We start from the raw sequence: 14,861 nt of genomic DNA, 5'->3' as shown, positions 1-14,861 counted from the left end.
TGTGTGCAACACTGTATTCAACCTTAAAAAATGCATTACTCTGAAAAGATAGTCAGTTGTAACTCACCTGTACATTCAAAATGCAGCATGGCTTTGAGTACCTTATAATATTGTTATAAAAATTGGGAACAGATTTTTGTTAAACTTTATTATTATTATTATTATTATTATCATTGATTAATTAGACACTGTGCAAATACATGGTTAACAGGTGTTTCTGCCAGAGTTGTTACAATGTTTTGCATCATAGAACAGCTTTAACATTGTATTGACCAATCAGAAGTCACCACTATTTGTTTATTATTAATATTATTATTATTTAATAAATATGATACCATGAATATCCAAAGCATTTCACCTATTTGTTAAAAACATACCAAATACAATTCAAATATTTTATTTTATTGATTTATCCTGAATTAAAAATGGAGGACATGATTTTCTTGTAACTAAAAAGTAAAATTAACACAATAAATCCACCTATAACTTTGCTGTATAGTAATATAAATATTTAGGAGTAATTTGTAGCTGCTAGATATTAAAATATTACATCAAAAATACATAAATAAACTGCACTACAAACAAATACATAAAATGTGTTACAGCAGTCCTCGGTGTCACATCAGCTAAATAAACAACGAGTAAGAGTGCGAGATTTAAAGAGTTCTTGTGGATCCGCAAACGGTCTTTATTCGTTTTATTAGATTGATTTTTCAAAGAGAACTGTGGCACTTTTACAATTTTATATTCTTTATTTTACTGAGACGAGCGGGTTTTTCATTCCCCAGTGGGGGCTCAGCTTTCATCCGCCTGTTTTGATTGGAGGAGGATTTTAGAGGCCGGTTTAACAGTTGCGTTGGCCGCTCGCTTCAGATGGGACCGCAAGACAGGACAGATGAGAAACTGCTTCCATCTGGAAACGCAGGGAGAGAAGGAGGGTCGACTCGACTCAGTCGCCGGCGGTAAGACACACACATCCTGCTTGCGTTACATCGCACCGGTCATCATCATCATTCCGACTGCTGGAGGAGCAGAGCGAACGTGACTGATCGTGGACATACCTGCTTTATTTCACCAGGCTTAATTTAACAGTTGCCTTCGGTACTTACTTGAAAAAGGGAGAGGGGAAGAAAACAAAACAAACAAACAAAAATAAATAAATCAAGCGGGGGTTTATGTTTTTCTTCAATTCTGGGAGAGGACTTTGGCAAGGAGGACCCTGCGTCTGGAGTGCTAACACACAGACTGTTCTTGTTGGATGTTGATTGTTGGTCAGAGAGAAGAAGTGGCAGCGTTTAGCCGCTGTTGGGACCATCATTGGACAACCGGTGTCGTCTTTGAAAGTGTTCAAAGGTAGGAAGTGATGCTGCTGTTTAAGACTGAAATGCGCATCATACCAACGCTGGACTGAAAAAAAAGCTGTCTTCTGAGGAATGGAGAGGACAGGTCAGCCGTTCTCACCAAAGGTTTTCTCCATGCCTCAGAAGTCAGCTCTCTTGCAGTGACTGCACTCACCTATTGTAAACCATGCACACTTAGTCTGTAGTAAATGTGAGCGCCTCAGATGGCATTCAGAGGAGCGATTTGCTTTCGTGGACAGTTTGCTGGACCATGGAGCTCTTGTTCATGGCTCAGCGAGTAGCTCAACTTTTAGTCTTGAGCTGCTCTTCAGATCGTGAGCACGACGTGGTGGAAATGCACCGCGTTCAAATCACGAAGTCAAGTTAATAAAATATAGGCTATATGCGCAGTGCAGAAATACGCTGTGGTTTGATTTTTATTGGTTACAGGACGTTATTATTAGCTATTCAGGTTATCTGATTTATTTTTGTGACTTTGCCATTATTACAAGACTGTCGATCATCGAGAGTGTTGGGCACAACTTTCCATGCCGCTTTAATAGCCTGTATCCATAATAACGATTCCATCTGTTGCATACAGGAATTGAGTCCCCGGATTGTTTATTTGTTAATTTATTCAACGAGAAGTTAAATCGATTTTTATTATTATTTTGATAGAAGTAATGGGGTTTTCCCCCATCACGAGTTTCTGGTACTTGAGGGAATGCGAGCCGCCTGTCGCTGGAGTGAATCCACAAACGCCTCAGCATTCACGGTGGGGAATGAAGGAGTCGTGCGGGTGGTGAGAGAGCACAACCCCGGGCATAAAAACAGTCATATACCCCCGACTATGAGAATCACACCATGAATCATTACACAAATCTTTTATGAACAATATCAGCTCTGCATTTCCTCGGTAGGACGCGTAGAACTAGTGAAGACAGTGAATGATTTAGTGAAGCGAATCAGTCTGGATCTGACTGTTAAGGAAAGGCCGTGAAACGTGAATTTTGCATTTACAATACAAATTATGCTTTATATAAATCAGAATCATATTTTCATATTTTGGTCATAGTTACATTGTCAAGGATAAGCCTATTTTGCCATTAAAATGTTTTTAGAATTGTGACTAGAATTTAGTTCAGACTATAGGCAAAGGATGCCTGTTTTTTTGGCAGTTATATCTCAGATATAGGCCTAACAAGAGATATGGAAACTATATATATATATATATATATATATATATATATATATATATATACTTATCTCAGCAATCCAATACTAATGCATTTAAAATAACATAAAAAATGTGTTAGTATTACTATTCTTAATAATAATAGTAATAATAATAATTACACTAATAATATTTGAAGAACACCATGTACGCTCACATGCATTCAACAGAGGGTGCTGTTGTTCTTTTTAGTCCTGGCCCAGTTTGCTTACCACAGTTTTGTCTCGGAGGACCACTCAAAAAGATTGAGCGCCACCGTCTGTGTTGCTCATGCTCCCCAGGGATGCAGAATTCAATCTAGCAGAGGCTCTGGCTAATGCTGTGGCACTTTGTCAGGATTAACATCTCTCTAGTCAGTGGCTTCTGTTACCTTTGGTGTCACATTACCACCTTGGAGTTGTGTGCAGGGAGAAAAAATGAAGCCCCGGTATCTTGCGCTTGCATTGTGTTGGGTGCTGCGCTGCTCCAGTCCCACATCACTGCGGGTCGATAGAGGAAGAGACTCAGTCATTTTCAACAAATAAAGGCATTTGTTATGATGACTGGTGAAGCTTCTCAAATAGACCTTTTTTTTTTTTTTTTACCACCAGCCAAATCCAAACAAGGTAGAGGGATCTCTGTGCTGAATTAAATTTTCAATTAAAGGAATAAATACCTCAGCTAGAACAGATTTTCAGAGCTCTTCTGATCAGTCCATATTCTGTGAGGGAGCGTTTCATTTCCGCTTTCATTAAAGCCAGTCTTTTGAAAGGCAAAAGCAAAGTTAAGATCAGACAATCAGTGCCAAAATTTAGCTTTGCTGAAAAAAAGGTAAATGAATCTCCACACCTAGGTAAATTCAGTCACGTTGATGCATGAAGAAAGTCCTTCTGATTCTGCTGGCAGCCTCCTCGGCAGTATGGTCTCATTGTGGTGGTTTCTACTCAGGCGCAGAATAATGATGATTATACCGGCACTTGGACAGGGCCAAGTTGTTTGTGCCAACTGTCTCCAGTGCAGGAATCTCATGCCATCTGTTAGTGACCTTGGAACACATAAATACAATTTTCTGACTGGTAGCATGGTGCTGTAAGAGAACCCTGCACTTTCTAGTGGGTCTTTCCTGGTGATCGATTAAAGTGCTTCGTTTGATCTGATAACCAGCTTATACAATGGCCTGCATCTTTAAGTGTTTTTACAAAGATTCACGAAGAGAGTCTACAATTACCACTTTAAAATATGGTGGATGAAATGTGGCAACAGGAGAATAAATTGGATACGTTCGTTTTTAAAAATTCCCCTCAAAGAATTATTAATAGAGTATTTGACACAGTGGAGAATTATAGCTTCATTTATACAAAGCAGCCTTCATGCTGAAAGTGATTGTACTAATCACTGCGTGGGTGCATGGAATACATCCATTCACCCTTATGAAGAGCAATTAGCATAGCAGAAAATCATACACCCTTTTATATGCTAACTTTTAGAGCAGGGGGTGATTTTCTTTTCTTCCTTTCATTCTTTTAACACTTTACTTTACAAGGCGGTGCAATGACAAATGTTACTCATCATTTGTGATCTCACGACTAATGCTGTACAGAGCTGTTGAGATTCTGGAAAGGATGCCAATTGAATAATACCTGAGAGGATCTTAGTGATACAGAGGTATATGAGGATGAATTCATATGAACTACGGCCGCAATGTGCCAGTTGCAGTTTGGTGTTTGTTGTTTTATGAGATTTGGTGTGATATGTGATCTCACACTAAAATGTTGGCAATCTGGAGCCTGCTGTTCTGAAAATGCATTGGATTATGAATGAAAACACAGAAACGCATTGTGAATTTGCTGCCAACAGTATGGCATGCTAGTTTTACTAGGCTTCACTGTTAATATTCTTCATTTACCCTGAATAGCCTGGAGTGTGACAGGCCAAGTAGATTTTGTCAAAGCAGTTTGGAAATACTTTTTTTCTGATGTCAAGAACACACTTTGATCTAGCACTATATCATCATACTTTTTTTTAACCTTTGCCTTTGAAGACCATGATGTAACTCGCCCTTCTTTCACTGTTGTATCCTGTATTCTTTTATGGATGGCTATACATGGATAATATAGCACATATTTTAAAATGATTCAAGTGCACTGGTGTTCTCATGCTCGTTTTTATTTTTATGTTTCTCATTTAAATGCAACAAAATATAATGCAATTATTAAACAAAATGATGAAAAGTAACTTTTTTATTTTATTTAGGGACTATCAAGCATGTGGACAGATTTTATTTGTATTTATTTTTATTTTGTGGTATTACTTCACATTAATTTAATAATAGTACATTTCGGATTGGCATTATCTGTAGTCTATTTTCTTAATGTATTCAGTCTTATCATTGTTATAAAAGTGGACTTCATATAATATTTAAATATATTTAAAGAGGCTAATTTTGCCAGTGATATGTTGTCCTATAGACCCAGTCATTAAAGTATTTTTTTGTTGAAATGAATCCAAAATACCAAATTTTGCTGCATTCTCACAGAGCTGACCTTTAGAAAGAAAGCACTGGTCATAACTGATGTGTCTTAGGTGTATAGCCAGTAATAGGCCCAATTCTTCTCTCAGGCTTGCTTGGCCGCAAAATAGCAGATAGCATTATCCTGAACCCATTTCCACACAGCACAATTAGACATGAGACGCGTAACCTTCTCTTCAATAATGAATCCTACGACAGTAGTGCCACCCCCTTTCCCTCTCGGTTTGAATTCCAGCTGTAATAACACCAATAAAACAGACGTGATGGGTCAGATACAGGAAGCACAGGAATATTTTATTTTATAAGGATGACGACATGTGGTTGCATGAAAATCCCCTGCCATTCCATGAATCCCTGTAAGTAAACAAGTAGCTTATTTGTGAGTCCAGATACCAGCCATCTGGTTAGTGTTGCTGAGGGTTTTCACAGGTTTGCAACTCTTCCTTTTTGGAGTGAGAAAGGGGTGGGAGGATGAACTGATCTGCAATGACACGCTCCATTACTCCTTCTTTGCATCTGCAATAAAGCTAATTGTTGGGTTTCCCCTGTTTAAGCCCAGCATAGACACAGTGCACAATAACACTAATATTCAAGACACTGAAGACAATGAGTGTGGTTCCTTGTAGACCAATCAGAAAGAGCACACCAGCACAAAATGGTTCACAAATACCTCATCCTATTCCTTCTGAAAGTGAACTAACTTCTTTTAATTTACAGATCACCCATAGCCCACAATCAGAGCGTTAAGTGTTCTGGGTTCATTATCTGGTGGCATATGGTGATGCATTTGCATAATACGCTAATACTTACTCCAACTCTCTTCCTTTTATCCTTCACTGTGATATTGTCAATGTACGATATGGCGCAATTAAACTTTTCCCTGAGATGTATACTCATTGTTCTTAAGTCTTCGAAGGTAATGAAACAATAGGGAAGAACACACCTTGATTCACAATCTGATCATTGTAATTTGGCTCGACGTGTATTGGAGGGTTGTCTCTGAATGTGTGGGGTGCGTAAATCGCTATGTTATTCTGTCTTTAAATATTTATTTGCTGCCTCACCAGCCCAGAAATTACCAGAACAAAAGGAAAAAGACAGAGAATGCCAGTCATGATGACACCGGCTAATGCTTGGTATTTGTCTCTTAGGTAGTTGTCTCTTGCAGTTTGCAAGCGCTACGCCATCACACGAGTTTTCATAGCAATGTTCAAGTAGCTTATTGTTTCCTACTTAATGGTAATGAATATTGCTGCAGATTGTTGATATGCAGAAACAAAATAGTGAAAGGGAAATCTCTTAAAATTAGCTCACTTTAAGACATGAGGCATGAAATTGGATTTTAAGTTTGCTGTAGAGAGAGAAAGGCGAAGAGAGGGAGGAAAAGTGCATTGCTGTTCTCACAGTTCAATGCATCCCTCATTGCTTGCTGTCCTTTTACTCTGTTGTATTTCCTCAGAGCTGCTGCCTCACCTGTTCTCAATATTTAATGTGGTGGAGGGTCTTTTGGGCTTGTAATGAAGTGGAGGTCAAGAGCTTCCTCCAGCTTCTTTCCTCCAAACTGGCCCTGTAAATGTCAGACGGCTGCGAGAAAAGAGTCTGAACTTTCCCCCGTCTATCTCAGTCAGTAATCTCTTATTTCTCTTCATCACTGCCCACTCTTTTGCTCCCTCTATCTCTGCCAACCTTTGTCAGAATTCGTCTCAGAGCCCTGGCCTCCACTCAGCCATAACCTGAGCTTTTTCCATGTTATATTACCACCTCATCAGCCTTTTTTTTGTCACTCATCTCCCCTCTACTACCATTTGTTTCCCTTATCTGATGAAAGCCAGAGAAAATCCACCAAAACAAAATTAATTTGACACGTGATGTATATGGTTATGGATGGCTGCACAGGATGTTTCTTATATATTTTTTATTTGGTCCTCAGAGGACATGGTAATTTTTATTAGCAGAGATAGAAAAAGACGTAACTCATCACCTCACGCACTTAGCGCTTCAGTTTTGTGCGTTCCTGGCCATTTTGGTGGCCTTGATAAAATATTCATCCCTTTTAATCCCTAAGCTGACAAAATGGTGTGTGAAGAATCAGGCTATGTTCCATTCCACTGACCATCTGATGGGCAGCCTTCTCTAAAGACCTGGCCACAATGCTAGCGTTTGGCTGGTTCACTTAGAGAAAACAAGAGGTCCAAATCTAGCAGCACTGGGGCTTTGTCAACAGTGAATAACAAGCAGGCCAATTACAACTCAGTTACCAAAAGAACAGGGGAAAAGGCTGCGAGGAACAACAACTCCCAAACGGTGAGCGAAAACTAGGTTTATGGAACAGATGATGTGAAAGATAAAATAATTTGTTGAATAACCTGGTGGGCCAATATTTCAGGCGAGGGATACGGATAAAGGCTTCCAATTTTTGTGTTTATACATAATAAGTAGAATAAATTGAGCTTGCACTACCGGGACTTTAACAAGTACGGCACTGATAACCTTCTGTAGTCCTTGGCATTCACAGCCGTGTATCCGCGATCTCCAAGGTCTCATATTAACTTTTGGATGGAAATCTGTCTTGAATGAATTATGATGCAAAAATAATCCCAGGGGTTTCTAATCAGTATTTTGTTTACTTTAGCCAATGGCAGGGCCCCAGATCCAGGCTGAGATGTGGCCCTTTCTTTGCCAGGATCTGAGGACTTGAAAAGATATGTAAATGATATTATTTTCTCTATTATACCTCTTAGTTTTTTCAGGGAATTATAATGGGACAAGATGCATGATTGATTACATGTATTTAGCTAAATTTAACTATCTGAAGAGCTCATTTCCTCAGAGGGAAATGGCAGCTAAATCAATAAGGATGAATAATATATTTTTTTTTAATAAAAGAAAGAAAGAAAGAAAGAAAGAAAGAAAGAAAGAAAAGAAAAGAGAAAAATAAAGAAATGTGTATGAACTCAGTTGGTTTGGAACATCTGGTGTTCTATAATGTATAAATTCTTTTGACTTGATATGCTAATTAAATTTTTCGGCGAAAGAGAAAAAAGCACTCAAAAGAGTAGCGGGACAGTCCCAGCACATGTTCTCGGATCCTGGTTTTCCTTCCTATTGACATTTTAAAGAGAGGGGCATTCAGTCAATCCATCTCTCTAAACGTTATTTGTGTCATTTTCGTTTTTAACCCTGAGATCAACAAAAATAGCATGGAACGAGTGAATAATTTATTTAGTTCTGCTTCTAGTGGCTGGGTTAATGGGAAGCAGTTTGGTCACAAAGGCATACATTTGTAAATGAGGCAGATAAACCTTTGGGTAGACAAGGAGCGTTTTGTTTGACACAGGAATTCTGTTGTTGGCTGTTTTGGTTGTCAAGTACTCTGGGAAGGCAGGATGTGTACTGGGCCTACAATGGGCCTTTCAGCTAAGCATCTCAGATGCACGGCGATGCTGTCCCGCCTCCTTTCACAGTGCCCTAATCTCTTTATCGAGCAGCCACAATGGCGGATTCAGTCTTCAGCGTTGCCGGCGAGATCTTAGAGACCAGGAGGCAGATGCTTCAAAACTGACCACCGTCTAACCTCAACCAGCCTCAAAGGTTTCACAAATGCTCAAGGGTTCTAGACATATTGAGAAACTATTTTTGAAAACATTTACATATTGTTACTAAATAAGTTCTAGGGTTAGGGTTAGGATTTTTTTTTCTTTTATACACAGTAACTTTTTGTACTTTGTTGTCACTTTAAATGAAGATCTTCTGTGACATGTTTTCTCAATCATTTTGGACTTTGAACTTGGTGTACGGATTCCCCTTTTGTTTTCTGCTAAATCAATGCTAGAAATGACTTTTTTTCTACATGACAACATGTACAGATATGCCCAATAATTTTGCATAAACATAAATCTTGCTGATCATCCTGATTTTCTGTAAATCTTGTCTTCAACTTTCAATTTGAACATCTAAAATGCACTTCAGCATATATTAAGGTTTATTACCATTTGAAAAATGATGACATCTCCTACTACATGCATAAACAAGATTAGTTTAGTAGGATATGGTTCTCTTCGTGTAACCTTATAAATTATAAGGTACATATTTGGACCTTTTGTTGATTTCTGATCATTTTGGACTTATTTTATAAAATACATTCTGTTTTTAATGGATTACACAGCTCATCTATTTTCAAACATCTTAATATATTTAATTGATTTGATTGATACTGTTATATGTTTTGTTTATTAAATGAACCAAAAAAAATATTGAATAATGAAATAAAATATATTATAGATTTCAAAGAAAAGAGAATAATGTGGGAAAAAGACCACAAAAACAAAATGCACCAGAAAAGGAGCGTTTGTCTCTCCATCTAGTGCCCCGTTTTTGTTTAGTGCCTGTCAATGAAGGTTTGCATCAGTAAACTCATTCACACTCTTGAATCCAGCACCCTCGGGAATCTGCCAGCGTTGCAGTACTACCTCTGTAGCATGAACTTTTGTCATTCTATTTGTGGGGCTGTTTGTCTTTGATGCAACAGCTTTTCCATTGCTTATATCCTCTCTGAATCATTCTTCACTCTCGCATTAAGAAGGCATTTTAGGTTTGGCTGGAACACTGGAATGCCAAATTGCACTTAATTTCACACCTCTGTAAATTCTGTTGTGTCAGGAAGGCTCGTTTTAGACCTCTTTCTGTCACGGACAAAATCTGTAGTAAATAGTTTGGGGCTTCAGGGACTCGTCCAGCCTGAGGTTTTAATTGTTATAATTTAATGCAGGGGTGTCCACATCCTGTTGACCCCTGTTTGCTGGGCTTTTTAGGTTACAGTAAGGCAGAAATTATTTCCAGCTGCCTGACATTGTGGGTGGCCCATGGGTAGACAGTCTTTTAAGAAAAGCAGCCACTTCCCTTTCTAATTAGGCTGCTAAATATTAGCACTACAACTGTTGGAGGAGAAGGATGTAATGTCCTTTTCAGTGAGAACGGTAAAGGGCTGTACACTGCTTGTCACTTCCACAAGGACACAGAGCTTGTGAAGGCCAGCAAGGCGTTCATTAACGTGACAGTTAGGCTGGTGTCGGAAAACCCAACCGGCTTGTAATGGAGAAGCCCAGCCCCTGCTGAGAGACCAGGACAGTGTGGTGTATGGGGGGCCCTAATTTACAGACCACTATCCATACAAATCAAACCACCACTCCCACGAAGAGCAAACAAGCTGTACCTCCTTCAACTGTCATGTAAAACACTGTCTTTCATTTTATGCCAGAAAGACCAGTTCAGTCGCTTTCTTCTTTTGCCATTCGCCCATTCACCTTCTTTATGCACCTTTTACCCCACAGCAAACCATCTTTACTTTGATGCCCACTCGTGTGATTGTTGACCTGACAGCTGTCTGTGTTTCAGTGGCTCTCCTTGGTAACATTTGAGAATGCTCAGATGAAAGTGCAAAAGCAGTGACTGTGCTGCCTAGAGTATAAAACCATTGCTTATGAATTGCATCATACGCTCCTTGACGTTATGTCACATGCTACATATCATACATATACGTATTAAAGTAATTTGACTCTGAGTTACTTTATTTCTTCATGCTGCTTCTGAAATCTGAGCTTTGAGCAGAACAGTTACTGCTGAAATTTAAGAGCGAAAGGTTTTGTTTTGCTTTCAGTGAAAAACTCTGCTGAATTTTATATGTGGACAGTTCAGGGTGAGGTGGTCTGCATTGTTTCTCAGAAGTGTCTTAACGCAGAATAGAGGCATGCACGTCACCACATGCACACAAATAGGACATTTCAAAAGCATTGCTCCTAGCTGCATTTGAAGCAAAGGAAATGGGAGATTTTGAGTGGCATGGAAGCTGACAATTCTATAACTTCTTAACTTGGCTGTGTTTCTTTGCTTCTGAGGGTTATTTGGGGCACAGCATATTGTCACTGAAAGTGGGGGGTGGATGGATAGAGAAAGCAGTAACTCTTGATAGCAGACATGTTTTGTTTCCTTTGGCCTGACTTTGAGGTCAAGTCAAGCATTACTTGTGTAGCGTTTAAAACATTGCCAGTGATTTCAAAGCGACTTTACAGAAATTGTTTAGAACTGGTGTTAAGATCAGTCTGAGATGATCAGAAGTGGTTATGTTTCATTGATAAATACAGTCCAAAAGATTTGGGGATCTGATCACTCCATTCTGAGATGCATGGATCACACCCCATTTGTAGTGTAAACGCTAATCTGTCCTGATGTGACCCAGATGGTTAACTGCTAAAATAAGGTTTTTGAATGCTGCTGTGTTTATAATTGATATAAATGGTATTTTTTTAGACATTTTAGGGTTGCTTCTATTCTATTCTAATCTGTTCTATTCCATTCTATTCTATTCTACTGTATTAAGGGCTGTCGCAATTCGTTGATTCGTCGCGACTAGTCGATTAATAAAAATCGTCAACTTCATTTTGCTCGCGCCGACTAACGGCAAAATACTAGTGGCGCATTTCACGGACGAGAATCCATAAAACACATTATTAGACTATTTTCCAAGGCTGCATGATATATTAAACCCATTTAAAAATCATAATTAAGCATAATTGTGAATTCACAAACGCTATGATTTAATTAAATAATTATATGCGACGCAGTTCACACAGTATATGCGCTTTAATTATTTACACGAGTGTAGGTTAAGTTTGTGCGTCTCACAGCGGCTCCGTTCACAGTAGCTCCACAGAAACTGTTATCATTTACATGTGGAGCGTCTCAAACTCATCTCTGCATGTTGTTGTGAGTTTGGGTTTATTATAACCTTCATCTGGGAATGCAACACGCGCTATTTCATCAGATTTGGGAGGCAAATCATTTATAAATCTACACAAACACAGGATAATACATTGTGATTTCAAAATAAAAGCTCAACCCCTCACTCTGAGTTTACACGGATAGATGTCCACATATTCATTTAATTACAGTGGCTATAACATTTCTGTCCTAAAGGAATGGCCAAATATTAAAGATTAAGTGTACGTTTGAATTAAATGGTGCTTGGTCAATATTAAACAGTAATGTGTAAAAATAATCATCAGGTCGTCGGCGCCTCCTGCAGGCCTTTGTTGTTATGCGTAATGTACATTAGCTCTATTGTTTATAATACATTATGTATTTTAACAGTTTTGTTCAATATGATTTCTTGCTTTTGATAATTTATTTGAACTAAGTATTATTGCATCATTGCTATTATATATGTACTTTAAGTCATTTTAAAAGCTATTGTTCACTTAAATCCATTTTTATAACCACACACAAAAAAAATAATAATAATTATAGGGCCCTATGAAATCCGTTTTATTTCCAAATTCAGTTTTGTTAAATTTTATTAATCAAAAAGCCTGTCTAATTAATTGAGTTTTACAGTTTTATCTTTACCAAATTCTGTTTTCCATTATTTTCTGGATTCCATTTTAATTGTTCCATTACATTTTAATAATAAAAAGCATTATTATATAAAAAAAAGTATTTTTTTTTCAGAAATACTGTACATTTACAGTACATTTACATTTTTCACCTAAATAAATTCTGGTAAATAATATTTCTGGTGAATGCTCCTTTAAAAAGTGTTTTTTTGATTATAATTGTATTATTATTAGACTAGAACACGTGGATATGTTGTCATTCTCACACTATAATACTGATCTCTGATTTGAGTGATTTGGACTATGAGATGGACACTTGCTTCTTGCACTCTATGTTGCACTTCACTTTTGCTTTAAAAAAGGATTTCATAGAAATTTAGATTTCATTTGGTTTAATAAAATATTAATATTAATATATAATAAGTAAAATTGTTGCTTTTTTGGGGGGAAATTAGTCGCTTAGATTAATCGATTAATCGAAAAATTAGTCGTTAGATTAATCGAGTCGTTAGTGGCAGCCCTAATTCTATTCTATTCTTCTATACAAATAATACATATTATTTTCTATAATAATAATAATAATAATAATAATGTACTGTTCAAAAGTTTTGATCAGTACATTTTGTTTTTTTTGTTGTTATTTTTTTTAAAGATTTTAATATTTTTATTCAGCAAGGATGCATTAAATTGTTCAAAGTGACAAAGACATTTCTAAAGTTACAACATTTATATTAAAAGTAAATAATTGCATTCACGAAAGATTCATGACAAAATGGATCACAACATTTCAACACTGATTTCAAAATATGTCATCAGAGCATATTATAATGATTCCTAGTAATGTGACACTGAAGACTGGAGTTCAAAATAATGTTAAAAATATGTTCAAACTATTAGTTCACAACATTTTGTAATTTTGATGAAATAAATGAAGTTTCTTTCAAAAAAAGAAAGATCTTAATGAATTAGTGATATGTGTAGTAGTATAACTGCCAGTTAAGTCTATAATTATAATTTGTAATTATAAGTTTAGTACTTAAAATAACAGTCTGTTTCAGCTCATTGCTTGTGATCAGGTGTAAATGTTTATAATGTTTAGGTATATAAGGGAGAACACTTTTATGAAAAACATTATTGCAATTATACATTCAAAAGACTTTAATGAAAGATTTATTTTTTATTTTGTTTATTTTTTTTTCTTCCATGTGCAATGTGCGTAGTGCCAACCTAGCTCTTCCCAGTGAGGAATTTGTAAATGCAGGTGTGAAGGAGGCAGGCAGATGCTATCATTTATCACAACCCTTCTGTATGCAAGCAAAGCAAATCCTGAGGCTAAGAACAGAGAGAGAGGGACGAAAAAGAGAGCGATTTCCATGCCTGTTGAGGCCACGCTGACAGATATAGTTGCCTCTGAGATTAAATCAAATTCACAATGAACACATCTGATACTAACACAAAGCTCGGCGAGAGCTTCGTTATTAACATTGTTATTCATTCCGTCATCCAGTTATTCCACCTCCCGTCCTGCCTGAACAGAAAACATTATTGCTTGGATGGAGGGGGCCCAGTGGGTCATTATGGGTCAGTGCAGGTGTCCCTGGAAATCCTGTTGGGTAGCTATTCACACTGAGGTGCTAAGACCCACTCGGACCATTTTCCCCTCGGTCTCCATCGTCAGTATGCAGCAAACACAGTCGCTCAGTCGCTCCGTCGGAGGTGGCTTTTCAATTACTGAGCGAGGCTGCGGGGGAAAGGCGCTTGACAAAAGCCATGACATAAACCATTTATAGTGCGGCTCCATCATGGCCCCAATGCCAAACCGGGCTGGACGGTTCATTTAAAAGAGAAATTAATCACACATGGTTTCAGGCACACAATAACAGATTATGACTGGCTAGTGGCACCTTACTAAGTCCAGGGATAAAATTTCAAAAAGACACTTAAATCTGTGGAGAAATGCAATTGGGTTTGTGCACCCCTTGAAAGAAAATTGTAGGCCTACGATTTTTGCTTATTTCTGAAAATGAGGGAGAGAAGAATAAAAACTGCACAAATGTGTATTTAATTTTACTAAGTAACTAGCTAAAAGTAGTGATGCTACAAACTACATTTTTCAGTAATATGATTGTAGCTCAGTTCTTTTCAAAACACTAACAAGGGACTTTTGTCTTGCAGTTGCAGTTTTAAAAAAAAAAAGTATTTTTCATCATGTTTTATTATGCCTGCAGATGAATGAGCTGAGGCAATACTCAGACAAGCTCTGTCACCTGTTGCATGTGTAGTGTTGAACTGATTCACTAAAATCATACTTTTCTTTTTCACAGTTTATTTTAATAAATATAAATCACTAATCAAATAAATAAATTATTTTATCTACATTAACATGTTTT

The 14,861-nt window shown here is 37.4% G+C and overlaps 1 protein-coding gene across 2 annotated transcripts in view; it reads left to right on the top strand.

The window, feature by feature from the left end:
* Positions 1-872: 872 nt before the first annotated feature.
* Positions 873-14,861, top strand: part of LOC306882072 (cadherin-11-like) — a 52,201-nt gene continuing 38,212 nt past the window's right edge. The window contains exon 1 of one of the 2 annotated variants that reach the window (XM_079436521.1): positions 873-962. The gene's annotated coding sequence lies outside the window, so the exon portion shown is untranslated. Of the gene's footprint in view, positions 1,354-14,861 lie in introns of both variants that reach the window. The other variant, XM_079436520.1, reaches the window with a different exon arrangement.

Source organism: Barbus barbus (genome assembly GCF_936440315.1).
Source record: "Barbus barbus genome assembly, chromosome: 2".
Taxonomy (NCBI): domain Eukaryota; kingdom Metazoa; phylum Chordata; class Actinopteri; order Cypriniformes; family Cyprinidae; genus Barbus; species Barbus barbus.
The sequence above is the reverse complement of the archived record's forward strand: the minus strand, read 5'-3'. Positions and strand labels throughout refer to the sequence as shown.